The 8,059-nt window shown below is 30.9% G+C and overlaps 1 long non-coding RNA gene and 1 pseudogene across 2 annotated transcripts; one reads left to right on the top strand and one right to left on the bottom strand.

Annotated features, from left to right (window-relative positions):
• Positions 1–2,390: 2,390 nt before the first annotated feature.
• LOC146945579 (auxin-binding protein ABP19a-like) lies at positions 2,391–3,026 on the top strand (annotated as a pseudogene).
• A 1,558-nt stretch (positions 3,027–4,584) lies between these two features.
• LOC146945578 (uncharacterized) lies at positions 4,585–6,765 on the bottom strand. 2 transcript variants are annotated; one of them, XR_015028175.1, is made up of 3 exons: positions 6,336–6,765; positions 5,483–5,579; positions 4,585–4,800 (listed from the first exon to the last, which is right to left on the bottom strand). It is a non-coding gene; the product is annotated as an uncharacterized LOC146945578 (long non-coding RNA). The 2 variants fall into 2 exon arrangements; XR_015028174.1 differs by having other exon boundaries at positions 5,483–5,576.
• Positions 6,766–8,059: the final 1,294 nt, after the last annotated feature.

Raw genomic sequence — 8,059 nt, 5'->3', positions numbered from 1 at the left:
TTGGGCCTCAGTAAGGTAGACGAGACAGGACTGCTCGTTTGTAGAACTACCGAGAGGGAGAATATGTCGATTTCCTTCTAAGATTCAATAGATAAGGGAACCTTTAGGACATAGAAAATTTAGGAACCCTAATATCCGTCATTGTTTCAAATACATCTGAGAGAGTGAGAACCCACACGTACCTCTACGCGTGAAAGTGTATCTCGCTACAAGATTGACGACCCTAAACACTAACCCCGTGTAGAAACTCTAGTGTAAGGTTGAAACTCGACAGCTGGAGGGGAATAAACCCAGACTTCTGAGAGAGTAAGGGGGGAGTCTCTCTCCTCACTCAAGATTTTTCCAGGGTATTTTTTATTTCTTTTGTAATTTATTTTTAGTTACCATGGGTAACTAAATATTTTTAGGTTATGGTTCTAAGATGAATCTCTATTTTGTTTGTTGGATAATTATTTAATTTAAAATCTTTTATTCAGTTACTTTTTGTTGCCTATTTAGTTCTACTATAGTGCGTAAGATTTGTCTACTTTGAAGCATAACCCTGATTTAAGCACTTAGGTAGTGACAAAGCCTAATATTGATATTTATGTATGTCTAACCATGAATCAATTAATTAGTAACTGGCGAAACAAACTGAAAGCGAAAACAAACTGAAAGCGAGTGTACCCTAGTAGCAAGTACTTAGGGAGATGACATACCTAATATTGATGAACATATGCTGAAATCAGGTAGTAACTAGTTAGTAATTAAGGAAACATGTGACTTCACGACTTAAATCAGTCTAGTAACTCCGTTTTTCTTTCACCTTGGTAAGGTAGATGCTGATAGAGCTGCCCGTTTGTAGAACTACCAAGAGGGAGAGTGTGCTATGTACTTCTAAGATTCATAGATGAGGAAACCTTTAGGAACACTGGAATTCATAGCTTTGGAAATTTAGGAACTCTAATTTAAGTTTATGTTTCAATTACCCCTTAGCGAGTAAGACCCCCACCAATTGTCACGTGTATCAAAAGGTGCAACTCGACAGCAGAGGGATAAACTTATATCTCTGAGAGAGTAAGACCCCGTATGTAAGGATCACCGTGTGACCAGCAGGTGCAACAAGATAGCTGATTAGCTTATACCATCGCAGCAAACTCGTCACTTAAATAGTCTACTTAGAATAATTGAACTTGACTGTTAATTGATTCCAACCAATAAATAAAGGAAATTCAAATAATCATAACATTCAGCAATCAAAATAGGTAAAATTTGCTTTGTTGAAAACATATTAACTTTGCAAAACTCTAAACCCTTATCTCTTTTATTTCATTTTGTTCCCAAAAAAGTAACGTAAATTGTTTGGTTGAAACGACAATCCTTGTTGATACGATACTCTACTTATCATTTTATTACTTGGCAAACAATTTGGTACACTTGCTTAATCCGACCATCACTTGACCATTAATTTAATCCAACAAATGAATCGAGGGGATTCAAAGAATCTTAACCACCACTAACATTCTGTAATCAAAATAGGTTAACTCTTAAACTCTTGCTCTGCTGCAAACAGACTAAATTGCAAAACCCCCTTTTATATTTTATTTTATTTATTGTGTATTGTTCTTAAATAAGTAACGTGAATTGCCTAGTTGAAACGACAATCCATGTGGATACGATACTCTACTTGTCATTTTATTACTTGGTAAACGATTTAGTACACTTGCCTAAATCCAACCATCAGTTGTTGAGTTATGGTGTTTGTTGATGTTGTTGTTTGTTGTCGTTATTGCTGTTTTTAGAGAGAGAGAGAGAGGGAGAGAGAGAGAGAGAGAGAGAGAGAGAGAGAGAGAGAGAATGAAGTGTGGATGATGATTTATTCTTTGGGTTGGTTTAATCTGATGATGAAAATGGATGAGTTTGATGATGTTTATGATGAATGTATAAAGATTTTATATTTTAAGATTTATTTTTGTTTCAAAAAATAATGACATTTTATTCTATTTAATTTATTATAAAAAAACACTTAACCAAAAATGCCACGTGTATGCAAAAATATTTAAAAAGAAAATTCATTACACAACGAGCATTGGTCAAATTATTTTAGGGTCAAATTATATACTAGTATTAATTATTTAATGTTAGTCAACATTTCATCAAAAAACTTACATTGTACCCAAAAAATGTCGGTCAACATGAAAGGATTCTAGACTTTGTGTATTTGACCAAAAATTTGATTTAAAAATATTTTATTGACCAATGGATTTGATTTAGATTTAGAATATAAAATATATGTGAATTATGACTGAATGATTTATTTTACATTTTCTCCCTTTCCTACCTCTATAAATAGTTAGCCAGTTCCAACATTACCTCATACCAAATCCAATAATTTGTAATGATCATCCAATAATAAGATGAAGATTACTCATATACTTTTCCTTTTCACTGTTTTCTCATTCATTGTTTCCTATGCTTCTATCAATGATTTCTGTGTTGCGGATTTAAAGTCTCCAAACACCCTTTCAGGTTATGCTTGCAAACCACTTGCAAGCATCACATCAGATGATTTTAGCTTTCATGGCCTCGTAGTTGGAAACACCAACAACTCTTTCAAAATTGGAGTCGCCACTGCAACTGTCACCAATTTTCCAGCTCTTAATGGACTTGGAATCTCTGCGTTGCGAATAGACCTAGACCAAGGCGGGTAAGCTCCAATGCATACTCATCCTGAAGCAACTGAATTATTGTCAGTAGTTAAAGGTGAAATTACTGCTGGATTTTTGACAACTACTTCATTTTATTCCAAAGTTTTGAAACCGGGTGATGTTTTTGTTTTTCCACAAGGGATGTTGCATTTTGCAGTTAATTCTAGTAAGGGAAAAGCTACTGCTTTTGGTGCTTTTAGTAGTGAAAATCCTACTACTCATATACTTGATGTTCTTTTGTTTGGCAATAAGTTGCCTTCTGGTTTAGTTTCACAAACTACTTTGCTAGATCTCGCTCAAGTGAAGAAGTTGAAGGCTCAATTTGGTGGAAGTGGGTAGGAATATAAGGATTTTTTATGTTCTAGCTATACCAAATATTAAGATACTATATGATACAATGATTTAGTAAGTTACTTATGATAATTATAAAAAATAATAGGCTTAATTGCATTTTCCTCCCCTATATTTTGCTAATTGTGCGATTTTTCACCCCCTTTTTTTTTGAGCGATTTTGCACCCCATCTTTTTGCCCCCTTTCTGGTTAGATGGACCTTCTTATGTTCAATTGCACTTTTGCCCCCTATCTTTTTTCCAATTGTGCGATTTTGCACCCCCTCTTCTTTTTTTTTTTGAGCGATTTTGCACCCCATCTTTTACCCCTTTTCCCTTTTCCCCTCTTTTAATGATGATTTTGAACAAAACACAATTGGCAAAAGATGGGGTGCAAAATCGCTCAAAAAACGGGGTGCAAAATCACACAATTAGCAAAAGATATGGGAAAAAGTGCAATTAAGCCAAAATAATACATCTCTCTCTCTCTCTCTCTCTCTCTCTAAAATAATACATATCTCTCTCTCTTTCCCTCTCCCCTTATCCTAATTTTGAGAGGAATGACTAATGAGGTAAACTTCTACACTAAAATTGAATTGGAGATCAAATGAGCAAGACAACTACATTATGATTTAAGTAATTAAATATGTCAAATTATGATTGAATTTAATTACTAACAAATAAATAAAAAAACGAAATTTGCTAGAATTAGTCGTCATTTATTTGTGAAAAATACATATGAAGCTCTTTCATAGAAAATGTTAATATAACGTATCAATCAAACATGGTCTTTCACATTTAAAAAATTCGAAAAAATAAATAGACTCTAGTTTAATTTACAATAAACGAGTGCAGTAAATTCCATAGCTAATGATAACATTCACAAAGATCAGACACAAAGGATCACCAAAAAAAAAGTTCTCTAATTTTATTTTATTTCCATTCTAACTCATATCACATTCGATTTTACATTATTCTTAAAATATAACAACAAAAGAATTGAATTTCAGCATTTCCTCCCCTTAAGATCGTCAAACATGACTTGAAATACGTTTGTTAAAAATAACATGTTTGTTTAACTCTTAAACTCTAAAAACAATAATGTTAAGCATCACAAATAATATAGTTATATGCGGAAGCATACATGAATTCATGATTATTAAGTAGTATTACAGGTTGGCCCACTACACCATTTATCCTCATTTGCAACAGTTAAAAAATGTAGCCAATACTGTAAAAATCGTTGCCTAAAAGAATAGGGGACGTTTTTAAGGCGTGACCTGTTCGAGCGTAGCCTATTGTCTAAGGGGACGTTTTTTCACGCTATTTGGGCACACTTTCTGAAAACGTCGCCATTGGAAAAGGGGTCGCTTTTTTATGTCATTTTTAGCAACGATTTTTAACTGTGGCCATATGGGGCTACGATATTAATCGTTGCCTTACAGTGGAATAGTAAAAAAAAAAAAAAAGGAAAATTGTAAAAATAGCTTATAGGCGACATTTTTTTTTTGTATTCAAAAAAGATTTTACAATAATTGTGTAAATATTATCGTTTATAGCACATACAAAATTGATTTTAATTACATATCCACAAAAGTTGTGTTACAACAAATTTGAGTTAATATATAATAATAAGGAAAATGTCTAACATTACTTGATACTAAGTACAAGCCTAGCAAAATACATAGTTCGATCAATTTTCATGCTTTTAAGTGCCAACGCTCGTTTAATTTTGATGCTTTTAAGTGCCAACGCTCCTTTCAACGTCTCATTTACTTACTTCCTACACAACAATGAGAACAATTACACGATAAGGAAGTATACACATCTAAATATTACAAAAAAACAACCATGTTTCAACCAACACATAAGTAACATATAAAGAACCAAGAAACAAAAATATGGAATTTAGAAATAGAACATAAACCATTAGAAACATGTTATTTAAAAGATCTCTCAGCTGTCAACAAAATCCAATGATTATGACACAACAAAATGAAGAGAATCAAGTTGAAGCAGAAGCATGTGAAGCAAAACTTGAATGCATGTTACGGTATACATAAACCTTGGTAGCAAAGCCCAATGCGTCATAGCTAACCTTTTCTTAGGTGAAACTCATATCTCCTCTTATTATTACATTTCCTGAAAAATTCAATGAATGCAAGAAAGCAAAGCTACAACTCATTGATAAATTAAATCCAAATTGTTCAAAATCGATGAATCATTAAATAAAAATTAGGGTAAAACCTAAATTGATAAATTTATGTTTGTCTCTAATGATTTTGATTATCTCTCCGCGCTTCTGAATATAAATTACACGAACACTAACAAATAATATGGAGAGAAAAACACATCAATCAATCAATTAGACATGTAAATATAAAGTATTCTACAACCACAATTTTTAACTAAAATCAATTAACAAAAACAAAACAAATAATGTGAATGAATGAGAATTCACTTACCTTCTAACATAATTATAATAACACACCAACTTCTGATGTATTTCCGATACATGTCAGGAAGATTCTAAGCCAAAAATTCTTTTGGAAATTGTCACTGCTTCAACCATTAGAATTAGAGGAAAAATCAGGTTAGTGGATTCGCAGGTACATTAATTTATTTTTTTTAATGGCTAATCATATTCGTAAGCAAATCGTTGTAGCGAGAAATACTCGAAAATGCTCCTAAGAGTAAGGAACAAAATTGACCTCAATCGGAACCACACCAACAGTAACAAAACTTAAAACTCGCAAATAAAAACATCAGTACTCACTAAAAATCACACAAATTACCATACCAGAATACTTGATCCAAAACTCCCCTCACAAAACTAAATCAAACAATACATTTCAAGAGCAAAAAAAAAAAAAAAAACTCCCTCAAACAACAAAGTAAGCACCACTAACAAACTATCCTTACACAACTAGACCGGTCTCCTCTAATGGTGCCATAAAGAAATCTATGACAGCCTCCATCACAGCAAAAAAGCATAGACAAGCATCCCTGCTACACAGACATGATACCAAAAACACTACAGATACAGCTTCGACCACTAATAGGACCCAAAAAGCAGACATGATACCAAAAACACTACATACACAGCTTCGACCACTAATAGGATCCAAAAGGCAGGAACAACAACAAAAAAGCAAGGAACTAGCAGAAAAGTATTATCCATCATGTAGACACATCCAAAATCGGATTAACATGCCTCCCCCTTTCATAGAAATTTAAGAAATTTAAAAAAACTAGATTTAAATAATCAATTGATGTAAAACTTAAAGAATAGATATAAAACTTAAATAAATTTCATACCGTGAGTGGAAATAACGTTCGTCAACTTCTCAAACTTGAAGCTAGGTTTTCGTTTTTATCGCAATTTTGGGCGTGAACAGTGAAATAGAAGGATTGGGGGAAAATCGCTTTGAGTGTGAGGACAACAGAAAGAGTGGCTAAGCACGAAATCGATCTGAGGCATGAGATTAACAAAAGAAACAAAATCAATTGGGTTTGGTTGTTTGGAGAAAGAACGGCCAACTGGAAAGAAAAGGGGTTTTGGATGAAACTGAAGAACAAGATGTCGTTTTGGTTCTGTACGATATGCTTTCTAAGACCTTTTTTTTTTCTTTATTTTTAATAATATATAAAACTCTTTCTTCTATTTTCTCTTAATAAAAAAATGAAATAAAATTCTTTCTTATTTTTGTATATAAGATAAAATATTATAAAACTTTTTTTTTAAGGATAAAACTATTTTTTTGTATACGTATTATAAGATATAAGATATTTTTGAAAGAATAACGTCAAAAAAAAAAGATATTTTTGAAAGAATGATATATGATATATACACTAAATATATACTCCCTTCAAATAAATATACTATGTATTATATATCTTTCAAAAATAAATGTACTATATATACACTCCATTAAAAAAATATACTAAATAATTTTTCCTCAACTATTTTATTTTATTTCTAATAACCGCTTCATATAATTTTATACTATAACAAAATTAATTTATTTCTAATACCGCTCCACATCAATTTATCTTACAAATTAATGTCAAATCATATAACAAAATTATTTATCAATTAGGGGTATTATGGTTTGTCTGTATATAATTTAAAAAATAACAATCATTTTTATGGATTATATTTATAGTGACATATATTTGATATAGTTTGTTACACTTTTTTAAGGATTAAAGAAAAAAACAAGATATATACTCATATTGTGTTTGTTACACGATATATTTTGTGTGGTAACAAAAAAAAATTGTGTTTGTTACATTTTTTTAATATTTGAATTCACTCTCATCTATTTTTTTTACATCTATATCTATATTATGTATAAAGAAAATAACCTCTTTCAGCTTTTTAAGCTGATTTTTCTCTTTCAATAAAAATCATCATTTTTTAATAGAAATAACACATGTAAAAATAGATAAGAATAACTTGTCAAAAAAATAGATATGAATAGATTTAAATATTAAAAAAATGTAACAAACATGATATGAATATATATATATATATATATATATATGTTTGGTTTTTTTCCTTTATCATTTAAAAAGTGTAACAAACTAGATTAATACTTTTATAGTTACTTTTTCATTATCCCAATTATACCCTTAAACAACTTTTTTCTATAATAAAGATTGTTGTTAATGTCATAAAAAAAAAGAATTTAGATAATTTTAAAACACCGTTCATAATTTCCGAACGTTAGCGCAATAAAAAAAGCGGAAAGATGCATGTGAGTGTCTGTCTTTTCGCTAGTGATAAGAAAAAAAATTAGACATATATGGTTTGTTACATTTTTTTAATATTTGAATTTACTCCTTTTCATTTGTTATCTATGCTATTTGCATTCAAAGTTGAGGGTAATTTTGGAAGGAGAAAAAGTCAGTACAAAAGAGCCAAAATAAGTTATTTTCTTTATATATAGTATAAATATTGGCAAAATGACAGGCACGTCGCTCTTTTTATTGCGCTAGCACATGTATTATCAACGATATTTTATAGAAATGTTACATGT

Source organism: Medicago sativa, chromosome 2 (genome assembly GCF_051527215.1).
Source record: "Medicago sativa cultivar Bolivia chromosome 2, Bolivia_mono, whole genome shotgun sequence".
Classification (NCBI taxonomy): domain Eukaryota; kingdom Viridiplantae; phylum Streptophyta; class Magnoliopsida; order Fabales; family Fabaceae; genus Medicago; species Medicago sativa.
This window is presented reverse-complemented; position numbering and strand designations above follow the sequence as displayed.